Raw genomic sequence first — 23287 nt, 5'->3', positions numbered from 1 at the left:
CACTGAGGCCCCATGCCAAGGCTCATGAAATTAAGAGCCAAGCCCAGCCCAATCGTTAAAATGGGTTCTAAACCCTGAGTGACAGAGAGCTTCCCCAAAGCCCGTCAAAATAATGTAAAATGGCCTTCCAAAATAGATGTATCTTCGGGCATCCCCAGAAACCATGATAAAAGGAATTATTATCTCAACTACATTTCATGCAAACCAGTGTTCCCAATCCCATAATTTTAAAATACTTGCTCCTGAGTAAAATAGGCCCTATGTAGCGTCCGAAACTGACAGGTATTCGCTTAATTAACTGATTATAGTCTAAAGCAGAGGCATGCAAACCAAGATCTCCATTTCATTTAGAAATAAGGTCTTCCGTAGCATCAGCAGGAGAAAAAAGCTGCAACTCTCTGTGAAGAGAAGAAACTGAAAAATTACCGTCTCGTATATAATGTCGCAGTTGTCTATACGCTAGAAAATCTGCATTCTCCACTAACCCCCCATTCGTAGACTGGGGTACAAATTATATCAGGGTGGATCGAATTGGTGGAGGAGTAGCATTGTATATTATGTATATTAACGAGAGCCTTGAATCAAATAGATTGAAAATTCTGCAGGAAACAAAACACTTCTTGGAATCACTGTGGATTGAAATTCCATGTGTAAAGGGGAAAAGGATAGTGATAGGAGTGTACTACCGTCCGCCTGGCCAGGATGAACAGACGGATGCAGAAATGTTAAAGGAAATTAGGGACGCAAACAAACTGGGCAACACAATAATAATGGGTGATTTCAATTACCCCTGGTTTTAAGACGCCAACCGGAGGCAGTTGAATGCGGTGAAGTTGAATGATGGAAATCAGCTGTCTGGATTAAAGTTTTTGCCCTTGAAACAGCCTATTCGGGGCGAAACAGGGTCTCCTGTTGGGCTTTGGAAATAGATGAAGACTGGACAGTTCTAAGAACATTTAAGTTAAGTAGTTTTTCTTTCACCGAATGTTTTGGATTAGTTGCCTTCACCTTTGAGTATTGTGTTAGGTGTATGTGCACGCAGTATATGAATAAGAAGAGTGGAGTTTTTTTTGTGAAGACTAGTGATTGAAGAAGTGGGGTGCTCCACAGATATATGGTGGTTTCCACACAGGAGCATTCTCTAGGATTTCTGAAGTCTTTTTTTCTCCACATTTCATATATGTTAGCGATCACACACCTCCAATACCCAGGTATATAATAGTGGAATTTGTGGGTTATATATTTTGATATTATTCTACTATCCCTGTGGGAATTAACAATGATTTCAATTACCCCAATATTGACTGGGTAAATGTAACATTGGGGCATGCTACGGAGGTAAAATTCCTTGACGAAATCAAGGACTCCTTTATGGAGCAGCTGGTACAGGAGTCGACAAGAGAAGGAAAAATTCTAGACCTAGTCCTTAGTGGAGCGCATGATCTGGTGCGGGAGGTAATGGTGCTGGGGCCGCTTGATTACAGTGATCATAATATGATCGGATTTGATACTAGCTTTGAAGTAAGTATACATAGGAAATCAAATACGTTAGCGTTTAACTTTAAAAAAGGAGACTATGATAAAATGAGAAGAACGGTGAAAAAAAAAAAAAAAAACTTAGAGGCGTGGCTGCGAGGGTCAAAAATTTACATCAGGCGTGGATGCTGTTCAAAAACACCATCCTGGAAGCCCAGACCAAATATATTCTGTGTATTAAAAAAGGAGGATGGAAGACCAAACAACAGCCGGCGTGGTTAAAAAGTGAGGTGAAGGAAGCTATCAGAGCTAAAAGAAAATCCTTCAGAAAATGGAAGAAGGAACCGACTGAGCTAAAAGAAAATCCTTCAGAAAATGGAAGAAGGAACCGACTGAAAATAATAAGAAACAGCATAAGGAATGTCAAGTCAAATGCAAAGAACTGATAAGGAAGGCTAAGAGGGACTTAAAAAAAAAAAAAAAGACTGCGTTGGAGGCAAAAACACACAGTAAAAAGTTTTTAGGTATATTAAAAGCAGTAAGCCAGTTGGACCACTAGATGACCGAGGAGTAAAAGGGGCGATCAGGGAAGACAAAGCCGTAGCAGAGAGATTAAATTAATTCTTTGCTTCGGTCTTTACCAAGGAAGATTTGGGTGGGATACCGGTGCCAGAAATGGTATTCGAAGCTGACGAGTCGGAGAAACTTTATGAATTCTCTGTAAACCTGGAGGACGTAATGGGGAAGTTCTACAAATTGAAGAGTAGCAAATCTCCTGGACCGGATGGTATTCATCACAGAGTACTGATAGAACTGAAAAATGAGCTTGCGGAACAACTGTTAGTAATATATAATTTATCCTTAAAATCGAGCGTGGTACCGGAAGATTGGAGGGTGGCCAATGTAACGCCGATTTTTTAAAAAGGTTCCAGAGGAGATCCGGGAAATTATAGACCGGTGAGTCTGACGTCAGTGCAGGGCAAAATGGTAGAGACTATTAAGAACAAAATTGCAGAGCATATTCAAAAGCATGGATTAATGAGACAAAGTCAACATGAATTTAGTGAAGGGAAATCTTGCCTCACCAATCTACTACATTTCTACTACTACAAACATGAGGATAAAGGTGAGCCGGTTGATACTGTGTATCTGGATTTCCAGAAGGCGTTTGACAAAGTACCTCATGAAAGACTCCAGAGGAAACTGGAGAGTCATGGGATAGGAGGTAGTGTTCTATTGTGGATTAAAAACTGGTTAAAAGATAGATAATAGAGAGTAGGGCTAGATGGTCAGTATTCTCATCGGAGAAGGGTAGTTAGTGGGGCTCCCCAGGGGTCTGTGCTGGGACCGTTGCTTTTTAACATATTTATAAATGACCTAAAGATGGGAGTAACTAGTGAGGTAATTAAATTTGCTGATGACACAAAGTTATTCAAAGTGGTTAAATTGCGGAAGGATTGTGAAAAATTGCAAGAGGACCTTACAAGACTGGGCGTCTAAATGGCAGATAACGTTTAATGTGAGCAAGTGCAAAGTGATGCATGTGGTAAAGAGGAACCTGAATTATAGCTACGTCATGCAAGATTCCACGTTAGGAGTCACAGACCAAGAAAGGGATCTAGGTGTCCTCGTTCATGATACGTTGAAACCCTCTGCTCAGTGTGCTGCTGCAGCTAAGAAAGCAAATAGAATGTTAGGTATTATTAGGAAACGAATGGAAAACAAAAATGAGGATGTTATAATTCCTTTGTATCGCTCCATGGTGCAACCGCACCTCGAATATTGTGTTCAATTCTGGTTGCCGCATCTCAAAAAAGATATAGTGGAATTAGAAAAGGTGCAGAGAAGGGCGATGAAAATAATAAAAGGGATGGGATGACTTCCCTATGAGGAAAGGCTAAAGTGGCTATTCAGCTTGGAGAAAAGGAGGCTGAGGGGAGATATGATAGAGGTCTATAAAATAATGAGTGGAGTTGAATGGGTAGATGTGAAACATCTGTTTATGTTTTCCAAAAATACTAGGACTAGGGGGCATGCGATGAAGCTACAATGTAGTAAATTTAAAACGAATCGGAGAAAATATTTCTTCACTCAACGTGTAATTAAACTCTGGAATTCGTTGCCAGAGAATGTGGTAATAAAGGCGGTTAGCTTAGCGGAGTTTTAAAAAAGTTTTGACGGCTTCCTAAAGGAAAAGTCCATAGACCGTTATTAAATGGACTTGGGGAAATCCACTATTTCTGGGATAAGCAGTATAAAATGGTTTGTACTTTTTTGGGATCTTGCCAGGTATTTGTGACCTGGATTGGTCACTGCTGGAAACAGGATGCTGGGCTTGATGGACCTTTGGTCTTTCCCAGTATAGCAATACTTATGTACTTATGGGATAGATGGGGGGGTAGGAAAGGGAACGGAAAGGCTGATGCCGTGGCTATGAGGATGGGTGGGAGGTAGGGAAGGGAAAGGCAGATGCAGGGCTACAGGGATGGATAGATGGGGGTGGGGAAGGGAATGAAAGAGCTGATGCTGGGTTACGGGGATGGTTCGGAGGGTAGGGAAGGGAAAGGTTGATGCTGAGCTACAGGGATGGATGGGGGGGGGGTAGGGGAGGAAAGGGCTGATGCTTGGCTAGAGGACAATTTCTAATTTTTGCTCCTTTATTCTGTAATTGATGAGGGTTAGTTTGTGTTCTGCATGTGACCGAGTAGGTGAGAGATTCTGCAGGCTTGTGGTTTGTGTGGGGATCTATGATCTAGCCTTTTCCAATGGGATACATATTGCTGTTGCGTATAGTCACTGCTGCCTTTTTAAAGGTACTGTTATTCCAATTGGTGCTCAGGTTTGCAGCATAGGCTCTAAGAAGCCTTTCTGAAGGATTTAGTGTTATTTCACAAAAAAACATGCAGTGAAGGAATCTTTTTGTTCCTATTATTGAGGTGCTACCAGAATTTGAATACATTTTTCCTATGGAAAGCTGTAAGAGCCAAAGTAAGGAGAAAAGACTCAAATGTATTTATCTGTTTTGCTTAATCAGGCATTTAAATTTGTGATAAAGTAAAGTTTGAAGGATATATGCCATTGATGTAACTATATTGCAGGATCCTGTCATACTGAGATGCTTACCAGACTTATGTCTGGTCAAGTTTATGATATCGGATAATGTAATTATATTTAAAAATATCAGTTTTTCCATTATGTATGTGGTTTATGCTGATGCTGGAAACTGTTGGGCAGACTACTTAGAAATCCATCATCAAATGCATTCTAAGGCATTATTTTGTAGTATCCCAAGAAACACTATTCATACCTATATACATAGTGCCCACCCACTTTAGCTCTGGGACCACCCAAAATGTGGGGTCTGGCTACATCACTGCCTGCTGGCACCCAGGTATGTACAGTTAGGCTTTAGCATTTGTGAAATTATAATATTACTGTCAATTTTTAATCTGGCCCTAGTAATGTGCTCAGAGATATTTTCAGCTAGTCACTCACCCTTCAGCAAATTAGATTCCATTTTTTAGTGCGGGAAGGTATGTTTCCCAGGTGCCAGTCAAAGGAGGCACCGCTGGAACACCCGCATTTAGCAGAAACAAAAGGTAAGCACGGAGCCTTTGCATGCACTCAAGGGTTTGCCACATTTCTGAACATGAGAAATAGGAAACCTATTGGGGGGGGGGGGGTTGACAACAGCATCTTTGAATATGTGCATGGGTTCCAAGGTGCTGTGTACTTATATTTTTATTTTGGTACATAACAGTCGCCCTAATGGATCAGACCAAGGGTCCATCTACTGCAATATCTAGTGTCCAACAGTGGTCACCCCAACGAAATCAAACTAAGCTTAAACATCATGAACTACCTTCTCTTACAAGAGCACGCAGTTATGGAATGCATTACCTACAGACCTGAAAGCAATCAAAGACACAACTATCTTTCGAAAATCTCTGAAAACATTCCTCTTCAACAAGGCCTACAACGAGAACCTACAACCTCATTGAGTCACCTCACCAACCACTCAACTATGAACACCCACCTCTATAAATACCCTAACAACTCTCTTCCCTCTTCACTCTTCCCTTCCTCAATTCAATCGCTCCACACTACTAACTGTATCTGATATCCTGATTTGACAATGCTAACAAATTTATGTAAGCCACATTGAGCCTGCAAATAGGTGGGGGAATGTGGGATACAAATGCAAATAAATAAATAAAATAAATAAATAAACTCATGGGCAAATCCATTCCAACTAAAACTCAATACAGAAAAAAACACACCATCTCATCCCAATACAATACATACAAACCCACAAATATTAACACCCCAGGATACACCCTCCCTGTCTCAGATAGCCTGAAAATTCTCAATCGACCGTAACCTATCACTAAAGACCCAAGCGAAATCCACTATAAAGAAAATGTTTTTATCAATGTGGAAATTCAAACCCTTAAAACCATTCTTCCCGAGGGAAATATTTCATAACCTGGTACAGTCCATGGTATTAAGCCACGCAGATTACTGTAATGGAATCTATGCAGGATGCAAGGATCAAATCATAAAGAAACTTCAGACCGCCCAAAATACAGCAGCCAAGCTTATATTTGGAAAAACACGTTTTGACAGCGCCAAACCACTCAGAGAAAAATTGCATTGGCTACCAATCAAAGAACGTATCACTTGCAAAATCTGCACGACTGTTCACTAAATTATTTACGGCGAGGCACAGGGATACATGACAGACCTCATCGATCTGCCAACCAGAAACTCCACAAAATCTGCACGATCATATCTAAACCTCCACTAACCAAGCAGCAAAGGACTCAAATACAAATCCACCTATGCAACCAGCTTTTCCAACCTAAGCGCACAACTATGAAACGCATTGCCAAAAGCAATAAAAACTACGCTCGACCACCTACATTTTCGGAAAGCACTAAAGACAGACCTGTTCAGAAGAGCATACCCCACTGACCCAACATAAAAATACCTTTCACTTGCAACACAACATAACCAAAGACTGCAACGGACATTACCTGACTCTTCTTCCCCCTTTCCCTCTCTAAGTTCCACCCAATTGTTTCCTACCATACATACCTCATTATACTACAATATTACTTTGTATTCATTTATACTATGTATTTGTTCAAACCGTAATCGGCTAACACCGTTAACAGTTATATGTAAGCCACATTGAGCCTGCAAAAGGTGGGAAAATGTGGGATACAAATGTAACAAAATAAATAAAAAATGGATACCATGAAAAGATGACCATAGCCTCCAACCCCAGCCAGCCACTAGCATAAACAAATCACCTTTCCAACCGCCCCATAGCAGGCTATGTCTGTACTCTTCCTCTTTTTCTGTTTGTTGAAATTTTTGTGTTTTTTGGGGGGGCACATTTTGTTTTGTTTTTTTTGGAAGAGTCACGAACAGATCACCCCCATGGAAACCTGAGTGTGGAGTTCCGCAGGGATCCCCTCTATCACCAATATTATTCAGCCTAATGATGACACCTCTAGCCAAACTACTAGCCAATCAAAACCTCAACCCCTACATTTATGCAGATGACATCACAATTTACATCCCATTCAAACATGATCTAAATGAAATCACCAACGAGATCAACCAAAGCCTCCAAATAATGCACACTTGGGCAGGGCAGATGTATTCCAACTAAAACTTAATGCAGAAAAAACACAATGTCTTGTACTCACCTCACAACATAACACAAAAAACTTCACCACCATAATCACACCATACTGCTCCTTCCCTGTCTCACAAAACTTGAAAATTCTTGGAGTCACCCTTGATCAAAACCTCACTCTTGATACCCACATGAAAAACACGACGAAAAAAATGTTCTACACCACGTGGAAACTCAAAAGAGTAAAACCTTTCTTCCCGAGATACATTTTCCGTACCCTGGTACAGTCAATGGTAATAAATGTCATCTGGACTACTGCAATGCACTGTATGCCGGGTGCAAAGAACAGACAATCAAAAAACTCCAAACTGCCAAGAATACGGCCGCCAGACTCATATTTGGAAAAACTAAATATGAAAGTGCAAAACCCCTAAGAGAGAAAATTCACTGGCTCCCACTTAAGGAACGCATTGCGTTCAAGATCTGCACGATTGTACACAAAATCATCCACGCAGACGCCCCAATCTACATGCTAAACCTTGTAGACCTACCTCCCAGAAACGCCACAAGATCATCCTGCAAATTTCGCAACTTGCACTACCCCAGCTGCAAAGGACTTAAATACAAGCTGATGCATACCTCTACCTTCTCTTACATGAGCACGCAGTTATGGAATGCATTACCAACAACAGACCTGAAAGCAATCAACGAAACAACTATCTTTCGAAAATCTCTGAAGACATTCCTCTTCAACAAGGCCTACAATGAGAACCTACAGCCTCAGTAAGTCACCTCACCAACCCACTCAATTATGAACGCTTGCCTTCTACAACTACCCTAATCACTCTCTTCCTTCGTCTTTTTTCCCTTCCTAATCGCTACACATTACTAACTGTATCTGATCTGATATCCTGAAATGACAATGTTAACAAATCTATGTAAGCCACATTGAGCCTGCAAATAGGTGGGGGAATGTGGGATACAAATGCAATAAATAAAATAAAATAATAAATGACCATAGCCTCCAACCCCAGCCAGCCACTGGCATAAACAAATCACCTTTCCAACCGCCCCATAGCAGGCTCTGTCTGTACTCTTCCTCTTTTTCTGTTTGTTGAAATTTTTTTTTTTTTTTTTTGGGGGGGGGGGGGTGTTGTTTTGTTTTTTTTGGAAGAGTCAAGTTTGGGGCACACCACACATCTAAGACAGTATTTCAAAAAAGCACAGAAGTAAAACAAAGAAGGGAGAAAGGGAAGGAGACTTCTAGAAGCCTCCACTCCCCAGCAGGGCTACCACCATACAGTCCATCCAGGATGAGACCCTCAGGGCAGAGATCTGCGGGAGCAGCCACACACCCCACATGGGGAAAGGTTTAAAGACCAATCTCCTGAGAGCCATGTTAATTAAACAGAGAAATAAAAAGCAATGAATGAAGTTTTTCAAAAAATAAAATGTATTTTTCACCTCGTAGCTATGATGAAAGAAAAAAAATCCAAGGGGATGTCCTATAGCAAACACCTCTGTTCATACATTTTTATTAACTAACTTCAAGCTCTGCTACATAAAACTAAACTGTGCCACTACCTGAATTTCAGCACCGTTTGATAACAGAGCAATAAACACCCTGTAGAAAAATTAGGAGAAAGTCAGAAGCTTTAACAAACATGCTACACCACTAGCAAGATTACAGGCAGAAGAGAGAAATCAACGTTGAAACAGAGTTAATAATTAAACCAACAGTGCCCTCTACTTGTAGCAAGCATTTTATATTTGCTAGACACAGAAAGACAAAGCCTTAGAAATGGAAGAAAAAATTGATGCTTGCAGTTTTTTAACACAATAACAAAAAGTCAGGTCTCAATCTTCTTAGCGTCTGTTTTATTTAAAATTAATCAGAATTTGAAGGCTTAGTTTTCAAATGTAATAGGCTATCAGATATAGGCAGCCCTTTGACACGTGCGGCCTCCAAAACCAGTGACTAATTGAATACCAGCTTTTACAACTAAAAGTACATCTGACATAACTACATAACAGTCTCAATGTAATGGGCAAAGCCAAGACTAACAGGGATAACACTCAGGGGCTGACGCACAAAGCCTGCATTAGAGCTGGCTTCTAATATAAGCTTAACAAACTATTTTTGCTCACCAATGCAGTAAACAAGTTCTCAGAGAATAAGCAGGACAGAAAATTACCACAGATGGATGACGTCACTGACGCAGCCCTACAGCAGATACTGTCCAGCATTCTACAACTTATAGAAGCTATTGCCAGACCCGACCGTGCATGCACATGTGCCTTCCAGCCCACCCAACTTGCAGGGGACCCCCAGTTTTCTTTCCACTGCAGAGCAGAAAAACCGGTATTTTCTGCCTCCCTGGCGCATGTTTTCTCCTTGCCTTTCTGACTTTTTCTGTGAGTAGTGCAGTACCATTTTTGCTTTTATTCTTTCTTCTATATTCCCTTTACTTTGTAGTGTTTTTGGTACTTTCAGCTATTTTTTTCCACTACGTCCCTGACCCTAAAGCCTCCAAGTAGGTTTAAGAAGTGCTCGAGATGCAGTGGGACATGTCTATGACTGATCCTCACAACTAGTGCCAACCGTGCCTTGGCCCCAATCATATGTCCCTCATTGTATGCTCTGTTCTCAAATGCAGAAAAGAACACAGAATAGTCTTGGAACTGCTCATCGAAGGTAGGCATTTGCAAAGACAGGGGAGCTTAGGAGAGAAGGAACCTGGCTGCCCAGAGACTTGTGCACTGGCACCGCTTCCAAAGAGGGGGAGTGCTCCTCCAGGTGCTGATGCTTCTTAGGCACTGGAAATACCAATGCCCCGGTGGAGAATCGATGCTAATGCTTCTTGGACTTCTCTTGATGCTCAGCATCGTAGTCCTTCAGTGCCAACAAGGACAACATCAAACCCATATGTGCCCTCAGTGTCGGGGGCCTAATCTCAGAGCTCGATGACAAGAGAGATGGAGACCTTCTCGATGCTGGTGTACTCCCAATTTTTTTTTTTTATTATATTTGTACCCCGCGCTTTCCCACTCATGGCAGGCTCAATGCGGATTACATGGGGCAATGGAGGGTTAAGTGACTTGCCCAGAGTCACAAGGAGCTGCCTGTGCCTGAAGTGGGAATCGAACTCAGTTCCCCAGGACCAAAGTCCACCACCCTAACCACTAGGCCACTCCTCCACTCCAATGGATGTTGAAGTCTTTGCAGCCATCGAGGTCGATGCTTCTGGTGCCGATATTGATGCACTGGTCTTCTAGGAACCAAAAAGTCTCTCCTGTTGGATCTGCTGCGCCATTTGAGTCATCAGCTGCATTTTCAAACAGAGAGAACAATAGGTAGGCTCTTGGTTAGGCCCAAGGCACCTGATGCACCAAGAATGCAAATCCATCACAGAAATCACATGATTACATTGGGGACACCTTTTGAAGCCACTGGGGGAGGGGGGGTCTTCTGGGACATCAAGAAAAGAATAAAGGCCAAATTAACCTCAATTGTGAACAGTAAAAAGGGGCAGCATTCTAATTGAGATCAGTGCTCCATTCTAAACAGCCTAGCCATAGTGCCGAAAAACTATAAAAATTAAAGGGAAGTAAAATAAGGAAAAATTGAAAAATATTGAAAAACAAGACAAAAATATCCCCATGGGAAGGCACTGCGAATTAAAAAACAGGCACTGAGAGAACATGATGACGTCTCCCACCTGCTCCTCGGAAAAGTGAAGACTGAAGAAACTGCACGTCGGGCAGGAAGGCACAAGCGCATGTGCAGTGAGACGCTGCTAGAAAGTTCTAAGTTAGTTATCACCATCGGATGGCATCACCGAGATGTGAGAATACAACAGCCTGCTTGTCCTTGGAGAAAGGACAGCTCCACAAGAAACAGGAGAGAAGTGAAGGGAGGGAAGAAGTAAATTCACAGGGTAATATAGACAGGGATCTGAAGACCTCCAGATATGAGGCTGCAGACTCAAGCCACCTGCAGAACTCAACTGGGGACCAGTTGACCAAATGGACTAGGAGCAAATCGCTCAGAACCAGAGGCTGAAAAGTTGTTCATCCACCTGCTGGAGATAGAAAATACAGAGGAACTGGACTGGATGCCAAGAGAGCTATGTCTCAGCTCAGTTTTCAGTTCTCTATCTCCACCTGCTGGTTGATGGACACAACTATCCCACAGGTTCTGGAATAGTAGGAAGCTACATAATTGAAATTAGATTTGTCGCAGTTAAACTCACAATTAACAGTAATTGAAAACAAAGTGGAACAACTCAAGCGGCATTTAAGCCACGTGGAAGATTAAGCTTCTCTCTGTAAGGAAACAGTCAAAATGGTGCTGGAGCTGCAATCAGCCATCAAGGACACAGGTAGTAAAAATAAATGTGATATCAGAATCATGGGTTTTCCCCGAAGGCACCGAGAGTGACCCAATATGTTTCATGGAAGAATTCTTGCCAAAATGTTTGAAGCTAAGCTTTAAAGATCCCTTTGAAACTGAAAGGGCACACACATCATGCTCCAAATCATATGAACGGCTCTCATAAAATGTCATGACTATTAGGCGCCAAAATACTGTGCTTCCCACAAAACTCTTGAAATTTTCCAAACTGTTAAAGCAACCCAGTCGCTAAAGTGGAATGGTCATAACGTCTATGTCCTTCTGGCTTTTGCTAAATAAATAGTGATTACACGCAAAAAATTCCTTGCTCTCAGACACAGGCTCAAAGCATTAAACCTAAGCTATGGTTTACTATCACCGGCTCACATGAACAATGCAACTAAGATTTTTACAGATTCAGCTGCCCTAGAAAAATCCATCCAGGATCAAGAATCCAAAGCAACAGCTAGCTACAAACTGAACTTTTCAATTTGTCCAAAAACAGCTGGTCAAAACTTATTATAAGGCTGTTTCTTTGTACGCTTTACTGTTATCATATGGTGATATGGTTAGGTTGCAGTTTGTCTCCTGAATTATCTTCTCCTCTCATCCCTGGCTACTCCATAGGGAGATTTATATGGAAATACTTGTTGTTTCTATTTTTGTTCTTGATTCAGTTTTTGTTTTCACTGTCCACTGCAATCTCATTTGCTGATGTTTAATGTTACACATATACAGTATGATTGTAGTATGGTTATAATCAGAAATATTGGTATTACAAATGAGCAACTTTAAATTTAGCGTCACTTAGAGGCTAATTTTCAAAGCATATAAACTAAGTTACATAGGTTACTGTGAGGCATATTTTCAAAGCACTTAGACTTACAAAGTTACATAGAGGCATATTTTCAAAGCACTTAGACTTACAAAGTTTCATAGTAACCCATGGAACTTTGTAAGTCTAAGTGCTTTGAAAATGAGCCCCATAGTATCCTATGGAACTTTGTAAACCTAAGTGCTTTGAAAAGGACTCCCTTTGTAATTTTGTAAATCTATGTGCTTTGAAAATGAGTACCTTAATGTTAAAGGAATCACACATCCTATTAAGAGGGAAAAAAATCTACTCTATTTACATTACAGCATTTATCTGCCTCTATTGCTTTCCTCCAAAAAACACATACATCTGCCAAATTAAAATCTAATTGGTTTCGAGATTTTTTTTTCTCTCTCTCTCCTGAGTTAAAAAGGAAAATGGTGTTGCTATTTTGCTATCTAAACATCTTAAGTATAATGTGCTAGCTCATCATACAGATAAGGCAGGCAGATGGATTTTTGTTATTATTGAAATACTATGTCATTTATCTTTAATCTCCAGCATGGTACCAGAGGGTGGCCAATGGAACGTCAATTTTTTTTTTTTAAAGGGTTCCAAAGATGATCCAGGAAATTATTAACCAATGAGCCCAACGTTGGTGCCAGGCAAAATATACATAAGCATGGATTAATAAGACAAAGTCAACATGAATTTAGTCAAGAGATATCATGCCTCGCCAATCTACTACATTTCTTTGAAGGGGTAAATAGACATGTGACTAAAGGTGCACCAGTCGATATTATGTGTCAAATGCCTTTTGAAAATCCAGATAAAGTACCTCAAGAAAGACTCCTGAGGAAGTTAGATAGTCTTGCGATAGGAGGTAATGCCCTATTGTGAACAGGTCATTGAACTTGCTTTTGGCTGATGGAGACTTGTCACCTACCCCCTACTCCTTTTTAAACATTGTTTTTCACATAGGGGCTCTTATCCTGTTCTTTCTTTGTGTACAAATAGAGGTGTGGTAGCCGTGTTAGTCCACTCTTAAGGTTATCAATAGAAATCAAACAAAATAAAACATGGACAAGAAAATAAGATGATACCTTTTTTATTGGACATAATACATTTATGTCCAATAAAAAAAAGGTATCATCTTATTTTCTTTTCCATGTTTTATTTTATTTGATTTCTATTGATAACCTGTACAAATAGAGCAATCCATGATTTGTTTTTCGCATAGGGGCTCTTATCCTGTTCTTCCTTTGTGTACAAATAGAACAATCCATGAGTTATCCCTTTCCCATACAACACCTTGTCAAAATGTCTTTAACAATATTAGTCTGCAAATTAATTCTGCCAAATTATATTTTGGTTCATCATGCAAGCTATAAATTAAATATACTCTAGATGCATTGATTTGGGGTCATCCATTAGTTAAAATTGGCTCTTTACCATTCTTATGGAAAGAATGGTTTTCTAAATGTATACGATGGTAAAATAATTTGCAGATTTAAACATCTACAAGAAATGTACAGTCTACCATCTTCTCAGTTATTTAATTATTTACAGGTTCACACAGCGATCTCTAATTTTTTTTAAGTCCACATCATCACTTCCTAATATAAATAACGTCCCTTTCACCTTAAAAAATTTTCAAATAAGATAGCCTCATCTATTTCTAATTTAACAGTAATATCTCATGACGCTTGCGCTTTAGCTTTACAAAATATTTGGTCTTTTAAAACGGACATCGCACTGCAAAATAAAGACTGTCACTCGCATTCGGCTGTACTCACACACCGAGCATCCATCCTCACACGCATTCGGGGGGTGGGGGTCATCTCTCCCTCTATCTTCCACTCTCCTCCTCCTTGTCCGCGATGCGGCACCTGTCCCTCAGCCCCCCCCCCCCCCGCCTCCTTCTCCTGCTTTTTGTCCGCGATACAGCACCTGTCCCTCAACCTACCGCCCGACCAAACTCATACCTGACTCAGAGGTGGCTCACTAGTAATCTCACAGCTTTCCTTCTCCGGTGCCCCGCCGTGACCGTCTCCTATGATACACTATACACATCACACACAACACCCTCTCTCTCTACATCCCGCCTTGCCGGAAACAGGAAGTGGCGTCAGAGGAGAGAGCTGCGCTTGCTCAGGGCTAAGCTCCAAAACTGAGTCGGTTCAACCAAGCAGGCAGTAGCGTTGATGTGCACTTAATTCTCCGTAATAGTATGTGGGCTGCTCTATAAATCTCGATGGGGGAAGCTCTGTGAAGATGCGCTTTTACTAGCCACAGTCCGAAGACGATGAGCTGTATCTTAAGGAATCTGCATTTTCATAGTAGTGAGGACAAAGCATGTCTATAAATAAATTCAATCACGACTGGTCAGAGAATTAGTCATTTATTTTAGATTTTCATTTTCTTGTTAACAAGGAGAAGCATGTAGCCAGGACAGTAGTCGCTGCTAGATTATCCTAAACTTCAAAATGAATACATTGTTATAGGCTCACCCAAAGATGAGGTAATGAATTCATTGTCATTCAGGGATACAAAGATAAACAGGAGGATTTGACAAACTACAGATATGAAAACCGCAAGACTATAAATTTCACTGTGGTGCCTAGGAAAGTAATAAAGAAAACATTCCTTAGCTATTGCCATATAGTGCTTGGACAACCTGAGGTGAAAGCTGAGTGAACAAGTCAGTCTTAGCATTTTTCTACTTATTAAATGCAGGATATTTCTTAACCATTTATTTACCAGATTCCACAGTAGAAAAAGATTCAAGCCGCTATCCTTTGTGACAAAATAAGTTTTGTGACAGGTTGAGGCAGATGCTGCTCCCCTAGAAAAAGAAACAGGTGGCCTTGGCATGTGCCACTTAAACAGTAAGTGCCCGTGCACAATCTAAAATATGCAATCAACGTTGGTTAGCATCAGTATGAGTAAGTAGAATAGTGGAAATATTATTGATTTAAATAAAATGGACACACCACCTTAGGAAGAAATGTTGGGTGTGGCTAAAGGACTATTTTATTATGCAATATCTGAGTATATGGCTCATACTGTACCAGCGCTTGAAACTTGTGTGCTGATGTTAAACGATTAACTGGCTTTCTTGAAAGGATTATATAAACTTTAGATGCATGATTAGGGACACAAACATTCAATATCACAATTCCTCATGTACAGCCACAAAACAACCTTTTAGGGTGGACACTGTTCACGATGAGCTCCTTTTATTATTTACCAAATAGAGATAAGAGTTTTCAGTTTTGGCACAGTATAAGTCATCAAATTCACAAAGTACTCACTCTTTACTTTTATAATAATACCTTTACTTATAACCTTTAGTTATAATCAGTGGATACAAACAACCTTCACATATAACTCAAAGTAACCCCAGTATTCCTTAACTACTAGCCCCTCAATCGCTCACATTCGCACATAGCCTTCGTGTATAATACATTCACCCAAAGCAATTTGTTCTTCCATATCATCATGCTGATCAATCCATAGACTGGTGGGTTGTGTCCATCTACCAGCAGGTGGAGATAGAGAGCAAACCTTTTGCCTCCCTATATGTGGTCATGTGCTGCCGGAAACTCCCCAGTATGTTCTCTATCTCAGCAGGTGGTGGTCACACACAGCAGCAGCTCTGGCTAGGTCTCCAAGCCTAATTTTTAGGTTTTGTTGAGTACCTGGGGTTGAGGGCTCTTCTTGAGCAAGTGCAAACCTAGTGGTGCCAGGTCCCTCCTTTTCTCCCCCCTCCCGCTGGCTCCGTTTAAAAAAAAAAAAAAAAAATTTTGGACATCCTTAAGGGCGTTTATTTCAACGTTTATTGCAGCTACTCACTGGGACACCAGTTCGTTACAGCTCGGAGCGAGAAGCAGGTAATTTTTACCTTTTTGTAGCGGGCAGGGGGTTCCCCGATCAGTCTCCACGTGGCCTATGGCGTCGGAGGGCGAGGGCACAAAGAATCGCTCCCCGGACCACGTGTGCGCTTCTAGCGGGGATGCGGGGGTCTTGAAGTCTGATTCGCCCTTGTTGGGTGTCAGTTTGGAGGCCGGTCAGTGTCCCGGTTCTTCCTCCGGTGCGGCGGTTTTTCCCGCCATAAACGCCCATCCCCCGCTGCTCACCTCCACCATCTTGGCCGGCCACTCTGCTCGGATGGCTTCTTCTTGGGCCGCCCTTGAGGTGGGAGACATTAATTCTATGGCCGCCCTTGATTTGGGCGACGGCAAAAAAGCGGCCAAAGTTAAGCGCCGTTCTTCCCGCGCGGCTCCTTCGCGGAGTGTCGCACCAGACGCCATTTTGGATGCGCAGCATGCTTCTCCCCCGCTCTTGCGAGCGCCGGTTGAGGGTGCGTCTAGGGCTGTGGCCCAGGCTGCTGAAGTGCACAGTCTGGGGGGTTTCTCCCCCGAGTTCATTTTGCTGCTGCATCAGGCCTTCCTTATGCAAAACGCTGCCCCGGCTCCCTTGTCCGATAAAGGGGTTGAGGCCCCCGGAAGTAAACGCCCTCGGGTGGATTTCCAGGCCTTAGAGGACTCGGTCTCCTCTGATGTAGATGAGGGCAGCGTATCTGGGTTCTCCCAACGGTCCTTTGGGGATTCCTTGGAGGAGACGGATTCCCGCTCGGATGGAGCGGATGACCCCTCTGCAGCGCGGATTTTTCGCTCAGAGGACTTGCCCAACCTGTTAGTGCAGGCCATGGGCATTTTGAAGATTTCCTCTCCGGAGGACGTCTCTCCCTCAGTCCCTGTTGGCTCCGCCTTTATGCTGGGGACGAAGCGCCCGCCTAGAACCTTCCATGTGCATGATGCCATGCACACCTTGATTTCGGCTCAATGGGATGTCCCGGAAGCGAGCCTCAAAGTGGCTAGGGCTATGTCCCGCCTCTATCCTCTGCCTGAAAGTGAACGGGAGGCCTTTCTTTGGCCTACCGTGGATTCTTTAATCACTGCGGTGACTAAGAAAACGGCGTTGCCGGTGAAAGGTGGCATGGTCCTAAAGGACACGCAAGACAGAAGATTGGAGGCGGCTGCTTTAAGTTTGCAGGCCTCAGTTTGCGGCTCCTATGTGGCCAGGGCGTGCCTGACGATTGTGCAGCGGGCTTCCCCCTCGGATCCTTCCTTGAGGGCTGATTGGCCGGCCCTGGAATCGGGCTTGGCTTATTTGGCAGACTTGCTGTATGATGTCTTGAGAGCCTCGGCTAAAGGTATGGCTCAGACAGTCTCTGCACGGCGGTGGCTTTGGCTGAAGCATTGGTCTGCTGACCACGCCTCTAAGTCCCGCCTGGCTAAGTTGCCTTTTAAAGGCAAGCTGCTCTTTGGGGTCGAGCTGGACAAAATTGTGACCAATCTCGGCACGTCTAAGGGCAAGAGTTTACCAGAGGTCAGGGCTCGGGCCAGTGCTCGCCCCAGTAACTCCAGAGGACGGTTTCAGGAAGCCCATCGGTACCGCCCGGGCAAGTCGGGCTCCTCTGCCCCCTCTTCCTTCAAAAGGAACTTCTCCCCCAAGCAGCATTCCTTTCGCAGAGACCCCCGTCCCGGAGGTGCGCCCTCCGGTCCTCCCCCAGGGTCTCGTACCCAATGACGGGGTCCTGGTCCATGGCCCAGTGCAGATTGGAGGACGCCTGTCCTCGTTTCTGGGCGAGTGGACCAGGGTAACTTCAGACGCTTGGGTGCTGGAAGTCATCAGAGACGGCTACAAGCTAGAGTTCTGCCGACCCTTAAGAGACGGGTTTGTACTCTCTCCCTGCAAGTCTCCGGTCAAAGCTGTGGCAGTGCAGCAGACCTTGGACAATCTGATCCGCCTGGGGGCGGTCGTTCCGGTGCCAGAAAATCAGCTTGGCAAGGGACGTTACTCCATTTACTTTGTGGTACCAAAGAAAGGAGGTTCTGTCCGGCCTATCCTCGACCTCAAAGGGGTCAATCGGGCATTGAAAGTTCGGCACTTTCGCATGGAGACTCTCCACTCTGTTATAGCGGCAGTGAAGGCAGGGGAGTTCCTGGCATCCTTGGACATCAAGGAAGCATATTTGCATATTCCCATCTGGCCTCCTCATCAACGCTTTCTGCGTTTTGCAGTCCTGGGCCGACACTTCCAGTTCAGAGCCCTCCCGTTCGGGTTGGCTACTGCTCCGCGGACCTTCTCCAAAGTAATGGTGGTCATCGCGGCCTTCCTGCGAAAGGAAGGAGTACAAGTCCATCCTTATCTGGACGACTGGTTGATCCGAGCCCCCTCTTATGCAGAGTGCGGCAAAGCTGTAGACCGGGTGATTGCTCTTTTGAGCTCCCTGGGGTGGATCATCAACTGGGAGAAAAGCCAGCTGCGCCCGACTCAGTCCCTGGAGTATCTGGGAGTTCGTTTCGACACCCAAGTGGGCAGAGTGTTCCTGCCAGACAATCGGATTGTCAAGCTTCAGGCTCAGGTGGACCAGTTCCTAGTAGCCTCTCCTCTTCGGGCTTGGGACTATGTGCAGCTGTTGGGCTCTATGATGGCCACGATGGAAGTAGTGCCCTGGGCCAGGGCTCATATGAGACCACTACAACACTCTCTGCTGCAGCGCTGGACTCCAGTGTCGGAGGATTATGCTGTGCGCCTTCCCTTGGACCCAGCAGTGCGCAAGGTGCTGATCTGGTGGCTGAAGACAGACAAGTTGTCTGCAGGAATGCCTCTTGTGACCCCGGAGTGGATTGTCGTCACGACGGACGCCTCTTTGATGGGCTGGGGAGCCCACTGCTTGGGAAGGACAGCGCAGGGGCTCTGGTCTCCTGCAGAGGCAAAGTGGTCTTTCAACCTCTTGGAACTCAGAGCCATTCGGTTGGCGCTTTTGGAGTTCCTCCCGGTACTGGCGTTGAAGCCAGTACGGGTCCTGTCGGACAATGCCACGGCTGTGGCCTATGTCAACCGCCAGGGAGGTACCAAGAGCGCCCCTCTAGCCAAGGAGGCCATGAATCTATGCCAGTGGGCAGAAGCGAACCTGGAACAGCTGTCAGCGGCCCACATTGCCGGAGTCATGAATGTCAAGGCAGACTTTCTCAGTCGCCATACCTTGGATCCCGGAGAGTGGCAGTTATCGGATCAGGCATTCTTGGACATCACAAAGCGCTGGGGCCAGCCGAGCCTAGATCTGATGGCGTCATCGGCCAATTGCCAAGTGCCGCGTTTTTTCAGCAGAGGACGGGACCCTCGATCTCTGGGAGTAGATGCTCTTCTCCAGCAGTGGCCGACACAGGAGCTTCTCTATGTGTTCCCGCCCTGGCCCATGTTGGGCAGGGTACTAGACCGGGTGGCAAAGCATCCAGGTCGGATAATCCTGGTGGGTCCGGACTGGCCCAGACGTCCCTGGTATGCGGACTTGATCAGGCTCTCAGTGGACGACCCTCTGCGGCTGCCTGTGGAGCAGGGCCTGTTGCATCAGGGTCCCGTGGTGATGGAGGATCCCTCCCCCTTTGGTCTTACAGCCTGGCTATTGAGCGGCAGCGTCTGAGGAAGAAGGGCTTCTCAGACAAGGTCATCGCCACTATGCTGAGAGCGAGGAAGCGCTCTACTTCTACTGCTTACGCCAGGGTTTGGCGTACCTTTGCAGCGTGGTGTGAAGCAGGCTCACTTTCTCCCATCACTGCTACAATTTCTTCAGTGTTGGCGTTCCTGCAAGAAGGTCTGGAGAAAGGCCTGTCGCTCAGTTCCCTTAAAGTCCAGGTAGCGGCTCTGGCTTGCTTCAGGGGCCGCCTGAAGGGTGCTTCCCTGGCTTCGCAGCCAGATGTGGTGCGTTTTCTCAAGGGAGTTAATCACCTGCGCCCTCCTCTGCACTCAGTGGTGCCTGCGTGGAATCTCAACCTGATGCTAAGAGCCTTGCAGAAGCCGCCTTTTGAACCCTTGTCGAGGGCATCTCTGAAAGACCTGATGTTGAAAGCGGTCTTTTTGGTGGCTATCACTTCAGCCAGAAGAGTTTTCGAGCTCCAGGCCCTATCATGTCGAGAGCCTTTTCTGCAGTTCACTGAGGCAGGAGTGTCTATTCGCACAGTGCCTTCCTTCCTGCCCAAGATTGTTTCTCGCTTTCATGTGAATCAGCAGCTCTGTCTCCCATCCTTTCGTAGGGAGGACTACCCAGAGGAGTACTCTGCTCTCAAATATCTAAATGTGAGACGAGTCATCATCAGATACTTGGAAGTGACCAATGATTTCCGGAAGTTGGATCATCTGTTTGTCCTGTTTGCAGGTCCTCGTAAGGGTCTGCAGGCTGCTAAGCCTACAGTGGCAAGATGGGTCAAGGAAGCCATTGCAGCGGCTTATGTGGCCGCGGGGAAGGTGCCGCCTATCCAGCTGAAGGCTCACTCCACTAGAGCTCAGGCGGCCTCGATGGCAGAGGCCGGGTCCGTCTCCTTGGAAGAGATTTGCAAGGCGGCAACTTGGGCATCGGCCCATACCTTCTCCAGGCATTACCGCTTGACTGTGGCTGCTCGGGCGAAGGCCCGGTTTGGAGCTTCAGTGTTGCGGTCAGGGATTTCAATGTCCCGCCCTGGGTGAGTACTGCTTCGGTACATCCCACCAGTCTATGGATTGATCAACATGATGGTATGGAAGGTAAAATTATGTATCATACCTGATAATTTTCTTTCCATTAATCATAGCTGATCAATCCATAGCCCCTCCCAGATATCTGTACTGGTTATATTCTGGTTGCATTTCAGGTTCAAGTTTAGTCTTCAGTTCTTGTTCAGGAGGACTTCGTGTTCAAGTTTTTTCAATTGGATTCTTCAAGAGTTGAGACGATTTTGTGTTACAGTGAGCTGCTGCATTCCTCTCCCCTCCGTTTTACGGGGCTGAATTGAGACCTAAATTCTGCCGGCGCTCCCTCCCACTTCGTGCGGCTGTAGGGCAGCTTTGTACCCCTCCCGCTTCGGCGGTGTTAGGGTCAGTCAGCTCCTCCCGCGGTTGCAGGATAAGCCAGATCCCCCCCGCATTGGCGGGGTGGTGTCCCTCCCCCGCTCCGCGGGGATGAGCTGGACGGATTCCCCTCCCCCATTGGTGTGGGGATGAGCTGGGTTAATTCCCCTCCCCCGTTTCGGCGGTGGTGAGCTGGGCAGAGTGTCCCTTTGTGGGTGTAATTCTCTAAGTGCTGAGTCCTGCTGATGGAGCTTTGATAGCGACATACTGAGGAGTTTCCGGCAGCACATGACCACATCTAGGGAGGCAAAAGGTTTGCTCTCTATCTCCACCTGCTGGTAGATGGACACAACCCACCAGTCTATGATTGATCAGCTATGATTAATGGAAAGATAATTATCAGGTATGATACATAATTTTACCTTAATTACTGCATACCCATAAACATCATTTCATGACATGACATGTAACCTTTGCTATACATTAAAGATGAATCTCAACACCCCTCCCCATAGGTGTTCAACCGCTTAACTGTCCATATCCAACTCCTTCAGAGTTTACTTGCAATCACATCATAGGCATATTAGATGTCACCAACTCAATGATGAAAGCCTTTTCTTTCTCTGCTGTATTGGCTACTTCCTGGTGAGATTGTAGTGTGGAGCTAGAGACAGGCTGCTGGGGAAACCACCAAAGCGTCTGTTAAAATGTTCTTAACACATCCTGGTTCTCAATGCGAGACCGTATTTCGCCAATTTCTTCCTCAGGAGAACCAAACCACGCAATCTGTGAATGCATATATACCAAATCCAAATTTAAACATATCCACTTTATCTCATGCATATATCTAGCAATTACTTCTTATACAAGATAAATCACTCCCAAACCAATACTTGGCAGCTTACCCATGGGACTGCTCTTCAAGCCTGAGAGACCAGAACTGACGCCCAAACGTTCACTCATCTGAAATCACTCTCAAATTAAACACTCTCTCATCAGCCCACCCATTGCCCTACGTCATACCCTTACAACCATTCAACTTCAAGGTTTAAACTGCTCGGGGCTACAGTATTCCACTGAAATATATACCGCTGCTCTGTATTAAATAATAAACTGCTGACATCTTGACTCCGAGACAGTACAGGAACTTGTATCAAAACCAAACATCGAAGGTCCTCCTGAGGAAGATATTGGCCTTTGCTTATTTGGAAATACTAATTGGGTAGAATACATACTTCAGTAACATAATTAAATAACTACTTCTGAAGTTTATGGGTACAGGTGGGGATGGAGGAAATTATTTGCGGGGATGGGTGAAATTTCTGTTGCACGGCTCTCTATTTGGAAGGTGGGACGTGGGGGTGAGGAGTTTGAGAAGAATGAGGGAGAGATGCTGTATTGGGGCTGAGGATTTTGGTTTGAGATAGAGAGGGAGAGATACCAAATAGGACAGAGGGGGAAGGTGTGGTATGTGAGTTGTTGAGCGTCCGCTTCTGGTTTGCCTCATGCCACTCTAGGAAGCCAATGCTCATAGCTGGGCGCTAAAGCCTGCAACGCAAAACACCATAATACAACAGTGCAGAAAAATAGCTAAGCTATGCTCAAGAGAAAACTTATGCAAATGATAAGTGCAGTTAATCGGCGCTAAGAAACCAAAAGCAAGGAGAGGATTGTGCCTAGCACATGCGAACAAAGGGTTTGCAGTAATTGTGGCTCCTATGCATAAACCTAGACCAACCTGGAAGTGCAAGCACACATTGGCGCTATTCTTCTGTGTTTTTAAATGAGTCTTTCAAAAATTGTTTGCACTTTAAATTTTTGAGACTCACATTTAAGCGCAGAAAAAAAAATCACACCAATGCATACTTTCACTTTGGTTTTTGTCAGGCTTGTGCACATGCTTGGTTCTCATTAGCAGTACTTAAACTTGCATGGGCAAGAAGATGAAAGCTCAACAAGAAATCTTCTGAAAACCTTCTACACTGCCCCCTGACCTGGCAGTAAATTTTCAGCATTATTGGCCATTATTTCCTTCGGTGCATTGGGAAGGAATACTGGTTGA

General features: G+C 44.4%; 1 protein-coding gene across 1 annotated transcript in view; it reads right to left on the bottom strand.

Moving 5' to 3' along the window:
• KIDINS220 (kinase D interacting substrate 220) overlaps positions 1 to 14417 on the bottom strand; it is a 386704-nt gene extending 372287 nt beyond the window's left edge. The window contains exon 1 of the mRNA XM_030198900.1: positions 14316 to 14417. The gene's annotated coding sequence lies outside the window, so the exon portion shown is untranslated. The remainder of the gene's footprint in view (positions 1 to 14315) is intronic.
• Between the last annotated feature and the right edge of the window lie 8870 nt (positions 14418 to 23287).

The sequence above is a fragment of the Microcaecilia unicolor genome, chromosome 3 (assembly GCF_901765095.1).
Source record: "Microcaecilia unicolor chromosome 3, aMicUni1.1, whole genome shotgun sequence".
Lineage (NCBI taxonomy): Eukaryota > Metazoa > Chordata > Amphibia > Gymnophiona > Siphonopidae > Microcaecilia > Microcaecilia unicolor.
Note: the sequence above shows the minus strand (reverse complement) of the source record. Positions and strands in the feature narration are given on the sequence as shown.